Source organism: Leopardus geoffroyi, chromosome A3 (genome assembly GCF_018350155.1).
Source record: "Leopardus geoffroyi isolate Oge1 chromosome A3, O.geoffroyi_Oge1_pat1.0, whole genome shotgun sequence".
Lineage (NCBI taxonomy): Eukaryota > Metazoa > Chordata > Mammalia > Carnivora > Felidae > Leopardus > Leopardus geoffroyi.
Genome location: NC_059336.1, coordinates 35,082,769 through 35,102,778, shown reverse-complemented (window position 1 = coordinate 35,102,778; position 20,010 = coordinate 35,082,769). Strand labels below are relative to the sequence as shown.

Genomic DNA, 20,010 nt, shown 5'->3' with positions numbered 1-20,010 from the left:
ACATGGGAAGGGAACATGGTAAGAAGGTATTCAAAACCTCGTTTACTTCTCTTTCTTAACCAACATATTCATAACAAATATACTATTACATCTGTAATGAAATGAAAAACCTGAAAGTAACCATGAACCTCTTGAAAGGACTATCTGGGACTATGGACACTCTTGCTACTTTTTCTCTTGGGCACAAAGAATTCAAAGTATGTGCATCTTGGAAACAGGAGAAGCACAGCAAGAACCAAGAGAAAAGTTCTAAATTTGTATCGTTGTGGGCAAACTATCAAAAACATGGCTTCCTTCCAGTTTCCTCCAGCATGAAGAATGACAACTGCTTCTCTATGATATTTCATCTGAGTTTCAAGGTCAAGAGGGAGGAAGAAGGAAGAAAACAAGGCTATACAATGTCACTAAAAAGCAAGATATTAAATTACCATATAGCAGTTACAAATTTCAACAAAGTTATAAGTACTAATTTATTATTTATACTGAAATGCAAAATTGTTAAGAAATATAAAATTACCAAGAAGTAAACTATTACAGGACTTTGGAAATGTCAGCACAAGTAATTATAATGGACCTAATTGTCTTCATCAGTGGTTTTCAAAGTTGGGTGCATAATAAAATTACCTGGGAAATTTTTTAAAGTTCTGAAGCCCAGGGCATATCCAAGGCTAATTACATCAACATCACTAGGGGCTGGACAACCAACAACATTTCTTCTGAGAGAGAGAGAGAGAGAGAGAGAGAGAGAGAGAGAGAGATTGAGAGAGAGAGGGAGAATCCCAAGCAGGCTCCACACCACCAGTGCAGAGCCCAATGCAGGGCTCAAACTCACAAACCATGAGATCATGACCTAAGCTGAAGTCAGATGCTTAACCAACTGAGCCACCCAGGTACCCCCAACAACAGTGTTTTTTAACCTGCCCAGGTGACAGTGATGTACACAACAGTGCAGAACAAGTGACCTACGTTATACTAAGTTAATGTTAATGTGGCTTGAAGCAAAAGACAGTGTCTTGAATGAGTGCTTCACTTCTCAACTGCCCCCCCACGACCCGGTCCTTACAGGGGGACATCTGGAGCACAAAGCTTCATCTCTCCACTTCTCACCTGCCTGAGGCTGCCTCTCTACTCTTTCAAGCCTACCTGGAACCGGACATTGATGCCAGGTACAGGGCTCAGGAGCACCAGAACACCAGGAAGTACAGGGGCATCAAAATTGTGTGCAGCAGGGAGAACTGGTGTCTGCAGTGCCTCTGCAGTTAGGAATCACCCAATGGCAAAGAAAACTCACTGAGAGTAGGTCAAGCAATGCTACCGAAACAGGCAGCTTCAGCTCCTTCTTCCCTGGTCTTATTCAAACATCCATTTGTTTACTCAAATATTTACTAGCCAAGTGGCTGGGTCCTAAGCTCACCCTAACTCCCAGCTTATAGGGAAAACAGATCTGAAGAAGTAACTGCCACTCAGTATAATTAGAAAAGTGGAAGTAGGTACAGGCACAATGATAAAATACACAGAAAATAATTACCTCGGGGGAAAGGGTTTTCCAGACTACAGGCATAGCATAAGCAAAGAGCCACAAAGATGAGACAATAAGAAAACGGGAGGCTGTCTCAAACTGCATATGGAAAACGCATGAGAGGTCTGAGGTCTGAAGTCAGAAATGCAAGGTCAGTAAGGGCAAAACAGCCAAGAGCTTGGGCCTTACCCCAGAGCCAGGTTTCTCAACCACAGCACTTACTGACATTTTGAGCTGGATAATTCTTTATTGGGGGGGGGGGAGGTAGTCTGTGCACTGTAGGATGTCTGGCAGGATCCTCGGCTTCCTTTCACTAGATAAGAGCAGCACCTCACACCCCTAATACAGTCAGTAATTCTCCAGACATGGCCAGATGTTTCGCAGGAGAAAAGTCACCCTTCTTGAGAACCACATCCTAGAGGCAGTCTAGAACTGTTGTGTAGGCAGAACTAAGTCAGAATCTGATAGTAGTATGGACGATACAGTGGGGTGGTGAGACACCATGAACCATCAATCCAGCACAAGAACCTGTATATCTGTGTACACATGTAGAACCACTTTGGGGCACCTGGGTGGCTAGGTTGGTTGAGCGTCCGACTCTGGATTTTGGCTCAGGTCATAATTCCAGGGTCATGGGATTGAGCCCATGTTGAGCCCTACACTGAGCTCCATGCTGAGTGTGGAGCCTACTTAGAATTCTTTTTTCTTCCTTCCTTCCTTCCTTCCTTCCTTCCTTCCTTCCTTCCTTCCTTCCTTTCTTCTTTCTCTCTCTCTCTCTCTCTCTCTCTCCCTCTCTCTCCCTCTCTCTTTCTCTCTACCCCCCTCTGTCCCTCTCCCCTGTTCATGCTGTCTCTCTCTAAAATAAAAAAAATAAATAAATAAATTTTAAAAAAGAACCACTTTCATAAGAGTGTCAGAGAGTCTACACTCACAATTAGCTCTGATTTACTAATTTTTACACTAGGCTTTCAAAGAAGAATCAAGTAAAGTTTTTTTTATTATGCTATCTTTACAATGCAAAAACTTGCCAAAGTTGGCCTCTAGGTGGTGAGATTCTGGGTAACTGTTCTTTTCTTTATATTTATCTGTATCTTCCATGACCTGAACAAATAAAAGAACAATTACTTCTCAAGATACCTTTCTTAGGTAATTCCTCTATGAAAATAAAATACTGCATGCATGACAATCAGTTGCAAAGACAGAAGCAATGACCCCCAATCTGCATACACACGCTCTCTCTCCCACTCTTCCTGCCTGTGCTTTCAATGGTATTATGGCAGTATGAGATGCAGTTTTCCATGAACCAAAACATGCACAAGGGTATCTTTACAGAACATTCCTTTTTTTCACAGACATTTTGAAGTAAGGCATGGTTTCAGTTGTCTACTGCTGTGTAACTAACTACTATAAGACTTAGTGACAAAAGCAATGATCATTTATTATTTCTCACAATTCACTGGGTTAGCTGGGCTCATGGGTGATTCTATTCCATGTGGTATAACTGAGATCACTCAATAGGCTACATTCAGCTGGGACCTTGATTGGGGCTAGAACATTCAAGATGGCCTCACATCCTTTGGGGTCTTTCTCCACATGGCTGATCTAGTCTAAGCTTTTATAAAGAACCAAGGTTGGGGCACCTGGGTGGCTCAGTCAGTTAAGTGCCCAACTTCGGCTCAGGTAGTGATCTCACAGTTCATGGGTTCAAGCTCCGTGTCGGGCTCTGTACTGACAGCTCAGAGCCTGGAGCCTGCTTTGGATTCTGTGTCACCCTCTCTCCCTGCCCCTCCCGATCTTGTGCTCTGTCTCTCTCTCTCTCTCTCAAAAATAAATAAACATTAAAAAATTAAAAAAAAAAAAAAAAAGAACCAAGGTTGGCTCCTAAGAAGGAGCATTCCCAGAGGACAAGCCCTAATATGCTTATCAAGCCTCTGTATCATGCTTGCTAATATCCCATTGACCAAAGCATTTTGGCCCAGTCTAGAGTCAATAAGAAGAATACATAAAGGCATGAGTGATGGGAGGCAGAGTCCACTGGAGCCACCAAGGTAATAGTCTATCACAGTTGGAACAGGGTTTCCTTATAGATCATGTTCTTTTACCCAGAGCTCTTAAACTAAACATCAACAGATTAAAACACAGAGATTATAGATATGAAACAATCCATACCAAATTACAACTGAAGCTACCACACATCTTCATGACTTCCTTAGGCCAGCTCTTAGTACAGAAGTAGAAATCATTCAATCTCATATTTCCTAATGGAAAAGGCATGTCAGAGAAAAATCCCTATTTTTCCCTGAAGGACAGAAATACCAATGATGAAAGATTCCCTCACTAAAGATTAGATGCAGTTGTTTGGATAATTTTGAAGATTCCATGATGAAAAGACACTCACTGAATTAAAACAAACATCCAAATCTATTGTCAAATCCCTTCTTCCCAGTTTTCTTCTTAGGGGAATGAACCTCCTTTGAAGAACTAAGTACAATCATAACAAATCATGCTTTAGGTTTTCATGCACTGAAATTGGAATGTAAAGTCACCTACCAATTCTCATATGTAAAATAATAATTTGCTTTAGTTAAACTAGTAATTTACATCAAGAGTGTTCTAATGCATACAATTTATTATTTTACTATTTTTACCCATGGATATTATAAAAATGCATTCTCTAGAGGAGAAAGTCATCTCCACATGACAACCCTAAAGTAGAGCAATAAACATAACCCCCAAAATGGCAGGGATGCCCGGGAAAATACTGAGTATCCATCTGAATGGGTTTATATTATAGGTGGGTGCCTTCAGACAGGACCATTTAGGAGGTGCTTCCTGGCTCCAATGTCATAAATAAAGGATGCCCAGACCAGGATAAACTAAGCCTGGGTGAGCTCCTAAATGAATCTGACATGTAGAAAACAACAATGAGGTTGAAAGATGAATCTGGGCCACTCAATCTTCAGAGAGAGTTCAGAATATGAAAATCCTTTTAATAAAAACTACAAATAAAAAGTATCTGTAGGCCACTTTCAAACAGTTCTAAGCAACATTTTGGGGGAATCTGGTACAAGAACAGCACCTACAATTCTGTTTGGCTCAATAAATACTGGTCAAATGAATCAAACATAACCTACCAGGAAAATGGCATTGGAAACTAGCTCAATGGTTTTCCATAAGTTCTTGATAAAACTGAGGGATGGCAGGAGATGCAGGAGTGGCAGGGAGGAGACTACTGCTTTATACCTTGGGTTTTCACATGAATAAAAGTTACTTCTGCTATTTAAAAAAAATCCACTAGGGGCGCCTGGGTGGCTCAGTCGGTTAAGCGTCTGACTTCAGCTCAGGTCACGATCTCGCAGTCCGTGAGTTCGAGCCCCGCGTCGGGCTCTGGGCTGATGGCTCAGAGCCTGGAGCCTGTTTCCGATTCTGTCTCTCCCTCTCTCTCTGCCCCTCCCCCATTCATGCTCTGTCTCTCTCTGTCTCAAAAATAAATAAACGTTAAAAAAAATTTTTTTTTAAATCCACTGCTGCTAATATATCCCAACATTCATGTTCTATGAATAAGAAAACAGAGACCCAAAGCAATGAAACAACTCAACCAAAGTCAAACACAAAGAATGGCAGTGTCACAACCAGACCTCAGGTCCACAGAGAAATACTCGCCTATACAGTCAATCCTCAATATTTGCAAATTCACCTACTCACCAAAATTTATCTGTGACTACAAAAGCAATACAGGCATCACTTAGGTGGTCTTTGCTAGACATGCACAGAGAGACAAAAATGTCAGCTCCCATGCACACAATCCCAGCTGATGTCATACAAGGCTCTGCCTTCTGGTTTCAGCTCTCATGCTGTAAACAAGCATCCTTTTCACAATCTATTTAGTGCCACATTTACCACAAGTTTGTGATTTTTGTTAGTTATTTCACTGTTTAAAATAAGGGCCCCCCAGCGTAGCGCTGAAGTGCTATGTAATATTCCTAAGCACAAGAAGGCTGTGATGTGCCTTGCAGAGCAAATACATGTGTTAGATAAGCATCATTCGGGCATGAGTCATAGTGCTGTTGGCTGTGAGTTCAATGGGAATGAATCAACAATACACATTAAATAAGATTAAAAAAAAAAAAAAAGAAACATTCATGAAACAAGATTATATATTGATGAGTTGATGTAAATGTTGTGACCAGAGGTTCAGAGGAACCTATCCCTGTATTTCCAATAGGAGCAATGGCTCAGGGTTCACTAATCCAGTGTGTTCACGGAGGCTTTATAGAACATAACCACTGGGAACAATGAGATCAACTGTACATAACTTATACCTCTATAGTTGTTCTTATTGAGGACCTTGAAAACTGGGTACTAGTACTCTTGAACCAGATATCAGTAACCTTAAGTAAAAGGGCCTCCCATACTCACTGAGCACCTTGGTTTTTCTCATAACCAGTGCCATAAGCCTCACGATTCTATGGGGATTTAAATTTTTACTCATTTGTTTGGAAATCTTTTAGTATTATGAGACCTGCTACCTAATTTGATAAAAATGGAACAGCAAAAGAACCATCCTAGAAGTTATCTAGTCCAAAGGCTACTAACCTGAGTTCCATGACCACCAGAGAGGTTCATAGATAAAATCCAATGTGCCATAAACTGGGATAGGAAAAAACAATTACATGGCTATTTTCACTGAGCTCTAACTGAAATGTGGCATTTCCTGTGATTAAAAATATAAATTGGGGTGCCTGGGTAGCTCAGTGGGTTGAGTGTCCATCTGTTGATTTCAGCTCAGGTCATGATCACAGGGTCATGGGATTGAACCCTGCATCGGGGGCAGCACTGAGCATGGAACCTGCTTGGGATTCATTCCCCGCCCCTCTCCGGCCCCGCTCACTCTCTCTCTGTAAAATAAACAAACAAAAATATACATCACAAATCACAGTATTGATTGTACTTGTGATTTGGTTTTTGACAGAAATTCCAGATACTTTATCATATCAAATTATTGCAGATCTTGCAAAATATAATTGTACTCACCAATAATTCCAAGTTACAATAGTAACTGTTCATTTAAAGTGTTAATAAGATGTACATATATTATTATGCCACACATTTATTTACTATTTTTACATCTGTATTTCAAATATAATGGTTTCCTTTGTAGTTCTAGGTATTTTGTTTTATGCATTTAATTTTTTTTTTAACGTTTATTTATTTTTGAGACAGAGAGAGACAGAGCATGAACGGGGGAGGGGCAGAGAGAGAGGGAGACACAGAACCAGAAGCAGGCTCCAGGCTCTGAGCCATCAGCCCAGAGCCCGACACGGGGCTCGAACTCACGGTCGGTGAGATCGTGACCTGAGCCGAAGTCGGATGCTCAACCAACTGAGCCACCGAGGCGCCCCTGTTTTATGCATTTAAAAAGCTATTTAGAGAAGGGGCCGATGGAGTCTTCACCAGACTGCCAAAAAGGCCCATAAGAACTCTGAAGCACCTCTCCCATCCCACAGATAAAGAAAGGTGAGGTAGTAAAAGAAAACAGCCTTTGATGCTCCCATCACTGGTTAGACACAAACCCAGGCCTGAGGCCTCTCAATACCCAACATGGATGAGGCTCTATGAGCTGCTCAATTATTCATCCTAAGTATATAACCTGGGGCACTTCATCCCCCAAAGTGTGGCCAGTGGCTATGTGAGCCCTAAGATTAAGCATCAATATGAAGGCAGAAACATGCACCTCAAGAGGGGAATGGGAAGGATTTTACAATGCACAGGAGTCCCTCCCAGCCTATCCAAGATTCAGATCCCATCTCCTGGAGAATCACTGCCGCCCTACCCCACAGGGAGCAGAATCACCATGGTGGGGAGCCAATGTCTCTGATGGGACTGTGTGTCACTCAGCTGGTTGGCACAGAGCAGAGGTGCAGGATCCCATTTCCCGCCATCACCCCATCACCTCACAAGCATCCTAGGCACCAGCCACAACGCATTAACTGCTGTAGACCAAGCATGCAGAGCTCTTTCCTGCCTCCTAACACACTTCCCTCTGCTTACAATGGCCCTCCTGCCTTTTCTCCCTGACAAACCATTCTGGTCCTTTGATACTCAGTTATGCATCATTTTCTTCCTCTATCTTTGCCAGGTAATCATCCTTGTCTCAACACTAGACTGTGAGCTTTGTGAAGATGGGCAAGGAAGGTAACTGGGCTAGAGGAAAGGAGGTCCAGCATCTATTGTGGGCAGACAAGATAGATAATAACGGTACTAGCAATGTTAACATTTATTGAACATTTAATATCCACCACACACTGTTCTAGGTAATTTACATATATTGTGTCATTTGATCTTCCAAACAGCCAGTAGGTACAATTATAATCCTAATTTCACAGATGAGGAAACTGAGGCATAGTGAGGTTAAGTAAGTTGCCTCAGGTCACATTGACAGGAACGTACAGCAGGGATCTAAAGGAGGCACTCTGATCCAGAGGCTAAGTAGGCCTTTAACCAGTGCCTGCATCATAAGGAGCAGATCTAATCCCTTCATTCAATAGGTGAGGAAGTTACAGGTCTCAGAGATTAGGCAATATCTTATTACAGAGGACAGGAGGTAAGATTAGAATCCAGAGCTCAACTTCCAGGAGGCTGCCTCTTAGTTTACTTTGGATTTTTGTTTGGAATAAGAGAGAACCAAATGAAAGGGAGGGAGGAGGAAATCACATTCATAGATCAGTTAGTCAATGGGTTTATAAATCAAATGACTGGTCAATAGACGGATAGGGAGATTATCAGACAAGTAGAAGGAACTGATCACTTTCAGTGATCGCCAGCACAAAGCAGACCTGACTCACAGTAGATAATGTTACTGATTGCTCCTTGAGCCATGAAAAGATATCAAGACATGCAACTACTACCATCCCTGAGTGTCCTCTAATTTAATGTAATTCCACAGGACACTGTGTGCTGGCCAGGAGGCCCACAGTTGAAGGAAAGGCAAGAGGCTTAGAAAAGATGAGCTTCCTTCCCAGGAAACCCTTAGAGACTCCCTTCACAAAGAAGAGATGACTTTATTTTTCAGTCTAATTTAGCCCTCCTGTATTTCGACAGGCATAATGAATACGATGTTCTGTGTTAACACAGAGAAACAAGGGCGAAATTTGCTTTGCCTGGCTTTTATGTTAATTTCTTGCTGACCTGATCACAACTGCAATTGATCCTACTAAGAAAAAGATTATTTCTTTCCGGATAGTGGCCCTGGTGCAAAATCAACAAAGATTTCCGACCTCCAACATGTGAGACCAGCTTAGTTTGCTCCTGACCTAGAGAACTAAACAATAACTTGCAAACATCATTCACAGGTTTGATGGGAAAACAATTCAAACACAAGAAACATCTGCTGTGATAGATACTCTTTCAACTACTGTAAGGAGGAAACACTTGTGGTGACATTACTGACTATTTTGTATGGCGGAAACTGCTTTCTACTTTGAAAGTTATTCATTTGCTGTAAACTGGTTAGATGGCACATCAGTTAAGGTAATTATCTTTTAAACTCGAGACGGGAAGATGTAAGCAGACATTCCAAAGTACGTATGCATCCTCCTCCCACCAAATCTACTGAGTTGTCACCTAGATGGTTGAAGATTCATCATTGGTTTGAGGTGGTGCTGGTGAACTGCAATCTTCAGAGACCTACCCTTTTTCTTTTTGTCATGGCAAGCCTAGGACTCACTCTGTGGTTCTTCAGCAGCAGCCCTAAGTAGGGTTGGTCCTCAAATGCACCAACGAGGTATGACATTAACAGCTCCCAACATCAGAGAAAGTTCACACCTGGCTAGAAGTCAGGCTCCCCAAAGACACTGAAGCAAAGCTCTAGCTTAGACCTCTGGCTGCATTTTCATTCTGAGCAGCAATTTCTGGTACAAGAAAGTTAATCTGTTTTCAAGCTTGTTGCTAAATACACAATTTAATATTAAAAATACAATACACAGAGAATGTCAAAATGAGCCAAAAACAACAAACTAGATACAACCAAGAAGAGTCCCAGAGGCTAAACATGGTAGTAAAAGCAAGAAACAAGTATCTATATATAGAAAAGGACTATCTTAACCAACAAGAAATCTTTTTCTTCTTTCTTTGGGATCTAGCTCCATGTATGGCAATTAAATTAAGAGACTATGTTGTTAAGATAGTAAAGAGGCAAAAAGGGAGCTTTGAAAAATATATTTCATGTTTAAGATGTTACTACAACAAGGTTCAAATGCTGGCATGAACAGGTTCGATTTTCTTCTGGAACCTCTAGCAGGAAGGTGTGAGAAACTAAACATGTACAACTAAGAATCTACGTCAAATATCCAAAACTGTGTGGCTTTCCACCAACTGAATATTTCTAGGTATAAATAGGTAGTCACAGGGTGCCTTCTCAACATTGTCCAGTTTGGGTTCCTTCTTAGGCATACCTTAAATCAAAGATTTGAGAACGAGTAGTTTATTTAGGGAGGTGACCACAGGAAGCCAGTAGTAGAATGGAGAAATGACACAGGAAAGCCAGTACAGGGTATGACATCAAACAAGTTATCATTGCGGGCAACTGGGATCTAACCCCATGGGGAACTCTGGAAGATGATATAGACACATTCTCCAGTTATCCCATTCAAGAGGCAAGGGAGCTGGAGTATTTGTACATGGATTCCTTCTTAACCCACATGTGCATCAATGGATAAATGGATAAACCAAATATGGTACAGACACACAATGCAATTTTATGCAGCCTTAAAAAGGAAGGAAATTCTGGGGCGCCTGGGTGGCACAGTCGGTTAAGCATCCGACTTCAGCCAGGTCACGATCTCGCGGTCCATGAGTTCGAGCCCCGCATCGGGCTCTGGGCTGATGGCTCAGAGCCTGGAGCCTGTTTCCGATTCTGTGTCTCCCTCTCTCTCTGCCCCTCCCCCGTTCATGCTCTGTCTCTCTCTGTCCCAAAAATAAATAAAAACGTGGAAAAAAAATTAAAAAAAAAAAAAAAGGAAGGAAATTCTGACAGACTACAATGTGGACGAACCTTGAGGACGCCATGCCAAGTGAAATAAGTCAGCCACAAAATGACTAATACTGTATGATTCCACTTACATGAGAAACCTAGAGTAACCAACTTTGTAGAGACAGAAAATAGAATGGTAGTTGCCAGGGGCTGGAGAGAGGGGGAAATGGGGACTTATTATTTAACAGGTACAGAGTTTCAGTTTTGCAAATGTAAAGGTTCTGGAGATGGATGGTAGGGATGGCTGCACAACACGTGAATATACTTAGTGCCACTGAACTGTACATTAAAAATGGCTAAATGGAAAATCTATAAAGAGCTCACCAAACTGCACACCCGAAAAACAAATAACCCAGTGAAGAAATGGGCAGAAAACATGAATAGACACTTCTCTAAAGAAGACATCCGGATGGCCAACAGGCACATGAAAAGATGTTCAACGTCGCTCCTTATCAGGGAAATACAAATCAAAACCACACTCAGGTATCACCTCACGCCAGTCAGAGTGGCCAAAATGAACAAATCAGGAGACTATAGATGCTGGAGAGGATGTGGAGAAATGGGAACCCTCTTGCACTGTTGGTGGGAATGCAAATGGGTGCAGCCGCTCTGGAAAGCAGTGTGGAGGTTCCTCAGAAAATTAAAAATAGACCTACCCTATGACCCAGCAATAGCACTGCTAGGAATTTATCCAAGGGATACAGGAGTACTGATGCATAGGGGCACCTGTACCCCAATGTTTATAGCAGCACTCTCAACAATAGCCAAATTATGGAAAGAGCCTAAATGTCCATCAACTGATGAATGGATAAAGAAATTGTGGTTTATATACACAATGGAATACTACGTGGCAATGAGAAAAAATGAAATATGGCCTTTTGTAGCAACTTGGATGGAACTGGAGAGTGTGATGCTAAGTGAAATAAGCCATGCAGAGAAAGACAGATACCATATGGTTTCACTCTTATGTGGACCCTGAGAAACGTAACAGGAACCTATGGGGGAGGGGGAGGAAAAAAGGAAAAAAAAAAAAAAAAAAGAGGTTAGAGTGGGAGAGAGCCAAAGCATAAGAGACTGTTAAAAGCTGAGAACAAACTGAGGGTTGATGGGGGGTGGGAGGGAGGGGAGGGTGGGTGATGGGTATTGAGGAGGGCACCTTTGGGGATGAGCACTGGGTGTTGTATGGAAACCAATTTGGCAATAAATTTCATATATTAAAAATAAATAAATAAATAAAAATGGCTAAATGGTAAATTTCGTCTTATTTGTATTTTACAATTTTTTTTAAAAGTGCGCAGGGTGCTATGGGTAGAGCCCCCAAAGTAGGTTTATTCTAATAACCCCACTCAAAAACCTACTTCAAAGATAGGTACTCAAACCTACTATTAAAGGGATCTGATAAAGCAAAAGATGCCTGAGGACAACCATCAAGAGATTTGGGGAATGAGACTATCCTAGGTAAAAAAATAAATTTATTCATTTTTTTTCTGATTATACATGATCACGGCTAAAAACTCAGCAGACAGGTAAAAAGAAGAAAATCTAATCTGTAATCTCATCACAAGGGTGGCTCTCCCTGGATGTGCAACATGGAGACCCATGTACAGAAAGAACAGACCTGGAAATCAGGCAGCTCCCAACCTCAGCCGCCAGCGGGCTCTTGTGGCTGGCAGAGCTGGGCTGCTGACTCCTCTGGATACCGGTCTCCCCACCTGTAAACACCAGACTCTGTGCCAACGTCTTTGAACACCTCACTACTCAAGGTCAATGGCCCAGCAGCATCCACTTTCCCTGGGAGCTTGTTAGAAAGGAAGAGTCTCAGGCTCCACCCAAACCTGATGAATCAGAATCTGCATTTTCACATTTGGGTTAAAAAGCAGGTGATTCAGGTGTGCTCTGAGTTTAAGTGCTGCTCTAACACAGGCCTTCTACTTCTACCTATGATTTCTGAAAAGCGCCAGAGCCGCTGAACCTCTAGCGCCTCGGTGTTAAAATTTCCACCTTCTCTTGCGGAAAACAACCTCCCTGTCAAGCTTTCAAATGAGGTAATCCAGGATCTGGCACAGAGGAGATGCCAGGTCAATGTGGGCCAATATTGCTAGCATTAATATTACATACAATGTCACCTGAAAGAAAACCCATGGAAGGTGACAGCAAATTTAAAAATTTCCACCTGAAATAACAAATTCTATTTTATTTTGCTGGAATAGAAAACAACTTATCTTCAGGCAAGCTAAAAACAATAAAATGGTTTTCTCCCAAAACTGAATGCTTCTTTTGTAATACAGTTCACTATTCTTAGACTTTTTTCAGACCTGAAAAAAAAAAAAGTAAATGAAATGACATGTTGAAACTTGCACTGACCCTCTCGCATTTCCAAGGCTGCTGCTCTGCTATGCTTAATGTCTTTTTTTTTCTTCTTTGTAAGCAACAAATAGGACTTTGTTAGCTTGTGCAGGGATGCAATTATAAGTGCATTAGCCCTCTCACCCACAAAAAGAATCTGATTTCAGGAACAAAAAATAAAATTCACCACTAAAGTAATAGGCTATCATAGTAGAGTTGTTTAAATCGGGGGAATACTATCTACTTTTGCTTGGATTTGAAACATTGAAAATACGGAGGGAAGGGGGAAGGTATATGGGGAAAGGAAAACAGACTGAGCTATGAATTAGCCATATAACATTTTAAATCTTAAGGCACATATCAAAAGTCTTGACACATGATTATTCTCTGCTCACTAATTCTGCTTCTAGGATTTTATCCTAAAAATATCCTAAAAAAATCCTAAAAATTTTATCCAAAAAAATGTTTTATCTTCAGTGAATAATATTCCTCATAGACTTGATTATAACAGCAATTTAAAAAAAAAAAAAGAAAGAAAATAGTTTATGGACTAGTTAAATAAAAATAAAACTGTCACTCACATAAAAGTAGAGTATACCATTCAGAATAATGTTTTTGAAAAAATATGTTTAATAGGGGTGCCTGAGGCTCAGTTGGTTAACCATCTGACTCTTGACTTTCGCTCAGGTCATGATCCCACAGTGTGGGTTCAAGCCCTGTGTCAGGTTCTGCGCTGACAGCACAGAGCCTGCTTGAGATTCTCTCTCTCCCTCTCTCCCTCTGCCCCTCCCCTGCCCTCTTTTTCTCAAAATAAATAATGAAATAAGCTTTAAAAATATGTTTAATAGTACAGACACACACACACACACACACACACACACACCACAGACCCTTTGCCCTCTTTCCTGTTCTAAACTTTCTTCACAGCGCTCACCACCATCCAATACATACTGACCCGTTGGTTGCTGCCTATGTGCCCCAACTAAAACAAAGTAAACTTCAGGCAAAGAGGATTGTTGCATTCACTTCTGGGTCCCCAGTGCCTCACATGGTGCCCGTCTAGTAGTAGCCACCCAACAAATATGAACTGAGAAATAAATGAAAGACCAAATATAAGCATAGGACCTTAGGCATACAGAAACAGACACAAGACAATGGAAGACATTCCCAAAATCACCAACAGGGTTATGGCTGGGTGGTGAAAACACACATGCTTTTATTTTCTCCTTGATGCTGATCTATTGTTTCTACATTTTAGAACATCTTCTAAAAAGAATAAAAGGGATGCTTGCATGGCTCAGTCGGTTGAGTGTCTGCCTCTGGACTTCAGCTCAGGTCATGATCTCACACTGACAGTGCAGAGCCTGTTTGGGATTCTCTTTCCCTCTCTCTCTGTCCCTCCCCTGCTCATAAGCTCTCATGCTCTCTCTCTCAAAATAAATATACTTAAACAAAAGGATAAAAGATATAAACCCTTTTCTTATATGCATGTGTGTATTTGTGTGCATATGTGTGTATATGTATGTATTTTCACACGTTTTTTTGGCTGCCTAATAAGAATATCATTTATTCCCCAAACTGTCAAGTTATACAATAGGGGGAAAAAAATGAAACACTAACTCTCCACTTCAGGTGAATAAAATGAAATATGGGACAAGTAGTTTTAAAAAATCAATGTGGGGGCACTTGGGTGGCTCAGTCAGTTAAGCATCCGACTTAGGCTCAGGGCATGATCTTACAGTTCGTGGGTTCAAGCCCCATGTCAGGCTCTGTGCTGACAGTTGGGAGCCTGGAGCCTGCTTCAGATTCTGTGTCTCCCTCTCTCTCTCTGCTCCTCCCCCACTCATGTGTCCCTCTCTCTCAAAACTAAACATTAAATTTTTTTTAATAAAAAAATTAAACATCAACACAATGAATCCATTTTTGCTTCTTAGCACACACACTTTCACTAAGTCCCATACAAGCATATAAAGTGTGATACGATAATCCTTAATTGACTGTTGCTATTTAATAAAAAATACGTTTTTTGGTTTTATAAATTATATGTTGTTTTTGCAATTATGGTGGAAAATGACAATTTCACAGGTATCACAATGGTGTCCTATTGTTTTATTTTTATTATAATAGAACCAGCAATTTCTCTAGAAGGCAACAAAACTGGACCACAGTGTTCTCACTGGTCTGAAAGCAGAATTGCCATCAAGAGACATACATGGCAAATGAATAAAATCAAGAGCATCAGAAGTATTCAGACAGCATCCCCTGCAATAAATTAAACTGGCCAGCCTTAACATTAGAAAGCGCCTCATCAGAGAGGTTTAAAATGTAACAAACGGATTTCCTAGGCAATCTTCAATGTTTCTCTTTTATATTCTAACAAGCAATATAAAACTTCATACTTAATAAACTTTTAAAAATCCGATTCAGGGTATACAAAAAATTGTCCATTATAATGATGATACTTGTCAACTAACACTGCAAAACAAAGTTCATATAAAAAGATGATACGTGCAAATAAAGGTCTCCATGTGAAGCAGAATGTTGTATTAACGCTGTGCTTCAAAAACAGGATCAGGAATACTTCTCACTGCGGAAGTGTTAAGGGAGTTTGTGAATTGGTCAAAACACCAAAAACCCCTTTGACGCATCAGTACTTGAGACCCCACGCAAGCTCACTCTCAGCCTTTTTTCTCTTACCTTTGCTTGCTTCCCAAATATTTCCTTCCATCTGGTAAAGTGTCAAATAACTGTTCTACCAGATTTCTTTGTTTCTTTGCCTTAATTCATCACACTGTGATATTTAACTCTGAAAAAAGTATAATTTAATTGCGTAATTTTTTTTTTTTTTTTTTACTATAGACAAGAAGTTAGCAAACAATAGCCAGTGGTTGGCAAACTCTAGCCCACGGGCTCAATCCAGACTGCCATCCAACTGCTTTTATAGCACCCATGAGCTAAGATTGGTGTTTACATATTAAAATGGTGGAAAAAATCAAAAGGAGAATACTATTTCATAACACATGGTCATTATAGGAATTCAAATTTCGGTGTTCATGAATACGGTTTTCTTGGAACACAGCCACACCCCTTCATTAATCTATTGCTTATGGCTGTCTGGTGCTGCAACACTTAAGAGCGGCAAAAGAAAGTACAGAGCCCGCAAGGGCACCTGGGTGGCTCAGTTGATTGAGCATCTGACTTCGGCTCAGGTGATGATCTCGCGGTTCGTGAGTTCAAGCCCCACGTCGGGCTCTGTGCTGACAGCTCAGAGCCTGGAGCCTGCATTGGATTCTGTGTCTCCCCCTCTCTCTGCCCCTTCCCTGCTCATGCTCTATCTCTCTCTGTCTCTCAATAATAAATAAACGTTGAAAATTTTTTAAAAGAAAGAAAGAAAGAAAGAACAAACGAACGAATGAACAGAGCCTGCAAAGTGAAAAATACTCTCTGGCCTGTTTCAGGAAAAGGTTCCCAACTCCTGCTCTGGTTTACACAATAGCAACATATAATACAGATGGTAGGTCCCTGGGTTTTACTGCTTTATGTATCCTATTTGAAAGAAATGAGGTAATTTGCATAGGAATATCTACATATCATCTACCTACCTACCTACTCACCCACCTATTTCATACAAACTGGGATGAAAGATCTGAAAGAGGACTCAGCAAAGTGCTAATGATGTTACCTCTAGAGCAAAATGTGATACGAAAGACAGAGGGTGAAATTAAATAAAATGTTCACTTTTTACTGACGTATGTCATTTTATCCTGGCAAACAGGTACTACTTTTGTGTTAAAAATGATTTTAAAAAGAAATAAAATTCAAGGGGAACTTTACCAAATATTGACCTTTCAAAAGAAGATAAAATTAAACAGTTGAAATGTCAAAACAGAGGGGGAAAAATGGATTTCTAAGAGTTTAGCAGCATGATCATTTCGAACTGATGCCTTCACAGTGAAACACATCCTTAACCATGGAAAAAATGTGAAATGTTACCCAGTTATGTCACATTAAGAAGAAGAAAAGCCATAGTAAGGAATCTGAAAAGTACACAGACTTCAAGGAGTGAAACACTGTTCAGAAACTAATGATAAACAGGTAATGCAGGCTATATATTCCGAGGGACTGTAGCTTCAGTGAATCACCTATAGAGACGAAGGACATTTCAGTATCTCCAATATCCATTGTCTTCACTCCATAGCTTTGGTTGAAATTAATTCATTACATGCTGAATAAAGAAATACTGCTCATAACTCTTGGTTTCAAAAAAAAACATTTTCCCCAAAATATACTGTAAGGAACATAAAAATCATTAAGCCATATGTTCAAGTGCACAACATTTTTACTATTTCTTAATTTTAAGTCGACACTAAAATCTTCCAGAGACCAGACAGTGCATCCAGACAGGGGCATGATGCGGTACAGTTTCAGTGAACCACCACATTTATAATTCAATTCCTGCACATTTATAAATGCTGGCTTTTAAATTGCAAGCCCAATGGCCCCTTTAACTACACTTAGATGCACAATAATTGACAGCTCATTACGACAAGTGGTCTCAAGAGTGAAGTATTATAGCTAATGGTCTGTAAACGCTTTCGTCTCCAAACTTGGGCCAACACTGAGGCAAGCAAAACTGGGCTTTTCCTTAAATGCATTTGATTTTAAATGCCTGTATGACACAACATTACTCAAAATTAATCTTCCTATTTCTAATGTCCGAAATGCTGAGTATTTAAATCAAGAGTGCACACCTAATTAATCTGTTTTCTTATGAAATACACTGTAATATGACAATTTCTAAGAACCCACATCTTGAGGAGGGGTAGAAATGACTTTAAAGCAAGGGAGTAAAACCATCTAAATATCCAATAATAGAACATTCCTGAAATGTTATAGTTCCTCATTATTTAGAAGTATGAAACCATTAAAAGCCACATTTAAAAAACAATTATGTAGAAGTAATCACAATACAATGTTAAGAGATAAACGCAGGATAAGAATTATATGCCCAATATAATCCTAATTTTATAAAAAATACAATCTATGTCCTATGTGATACAGATAACATTAAGTTATAGTGATTTGTGTGTGTGTTTGTGTGTGTGCGTGTGTGTGTGTGTGTGTGTGCATGGGTGATGGAGCAAGAGTGGTTTTCACTTTTATGTTTTCTTGAATATTCCAAGTTATCTACAATAAGAACCATTGTTACAATTAGAAACAAAATTGTCATGAAAGTAATGTTCCTCTGTCTTTATTCCTGTTGGCATATACATATATATGTAAATACACACACACACACACACACACACACACACACACACAAATATACATATGGCGTACATATGTGTATTGTGTGTGTATACGTACATATACATACATCAAAAATCACCACTAAACTAGTGGTAGTGTCTCCACAATTGGGAAGACCCAAAAATGTATTTCAGGATTAAGTGTTTTTTTTAATGTTTATATATTTATTTTGAGAGAGAGAGCAGTGGGGGAAGAGACAGAGGGAGAGAGAGAATACCAAGCAGGCTCCACGCTGTCAACACAGAGATACACAGAGGTTTCAATCTCTCACAAACCACGAGATCATGACCTGAGCCAAAATCAAGAGGAGGACACTCAACCGACTGAGCCACCCAGGCGCCCCTTCACGATTAAGTTTATCTTTAAGAGCAAACATTCACCAAAAAAAGAGAAATACTTAAACAAATAACATTTCTACACAAAGGCCTGAGGAAAAAACAACGTAGGCAGGAACACTGCGGGTAATAATTAAAATTAATGCTGTAATGTTATCTATCATTTTCAGAGTTTAGAACAGACAAATCCAGTGTCAGAAATAAACCTTAAAGATGGTCAACTTAATATAAGTAACTGGGAAAAAATGGAAATAACATGATTGCAAACATTGCTTTCCTAAGACTGATGTCCCTTACCCATATTTGTCAGGGCTGCCTGTGTTGGACACATTTTATTCAAAACTGCGGCAAAGTGCTATTTCCGCTGAAGACTCATCTTTGCCTCTCACAGGAAAAGCAAACAACTCTCTCTGAAGAATTTCATAATATTCCAGCAAACACTTTATAACAGTGTTCAATAACTGGCCTGCTTGTCTTAAGAAATTACAAACAAGCCAGTTCCTGCTTTTAGACCAGACAGAAGCTGGTCCGGCCTTGGGAACTAGCATCCTGACTGGCACTGTTTAACGCTGCAGGAAAGAGAACGAGCATCTCAGAGAAACCGTTCACGGGAGTGATGAGAAACTAGGACAAAAACTAGGAAGCAGGTGGACTAACACAGAACAGGAGCCCAGCGCCCTGCGGAGAAGCCAGAAGCCAAGACAGAAGAGTGGTGTGAGTGGCGGTTACCGAGCAAATAAATAAATAAACAAACCAACAAACAAACCAACAAACAGCAAAGGGCAGTTAAAGAACGAAGGGGGAGAAATAGAGAGCTGGAAATGTGCCAAGCCAGGGAGCGTGGAAGTTTAAAGAAGCATCTGTGCCCTCGCCGAGAGAATGGCAAGCGCTCAAGGGCTCACTGGAACTGTGGGGGACACAGAAGCAGGCTGGTGCCACGCTGTCTTCTAGAAATTTGATTGGCAGGGTCTCCGTGATGGGTGGGTGAATGACCATAAAGGGAAAAGCTGAGAGGACTTCCAGAGAGGCCTAAAGAGCCAGAAGACTGTTAAGACAGGTGAGATCACGGGGCGAGGGCGGGCTGGGGTCGACTGTGAGCCAGGCTCCAGGGAGGCAGCACTGGACCTGGGGCATGATGGGTCTGCGCAGGTGAGGCCCAGTGCTGCTCAGGTCAGGGGAGCACAGGTGTATGGGGAAGTACACAGTGACAGGGCAGCTGTTCGTTCAGGGGCCGCACCATTTGGGGAAGGCAGCTAAGGTAGAGGCCTAGCACGTGGGAGGAACCCTGACTTTATTCCCCAGGCTGTGGGGAATCAGGGGCAATGTCAGCAGAGGACTGGGAGGCCAGACCAGTGCCCAGAGAGGATGGGTGAGTGCAGGTGAGCTGGGGACAAGGGGGCAGAGGAATGCAGGAAACCAGCCAAGACGCAAATGAAATCATCCATGCAGGAGATGGGTAATACTGACCC

General features: G+C 40.9%; 1 protein-coding gene across 11 annotated transcripts in view; it reads right to left on the bottom strand.

The window, feature by feature from the left end:
* The window catches only part of PLCB4 (phospholipase C beta 4), a 424,518-nt gene that overhangs the window by 343,891 nt on the left and 60,617 nt on the right, over positions 1-20,010 (bottom strand). The window lies entirely within an intron of this gene.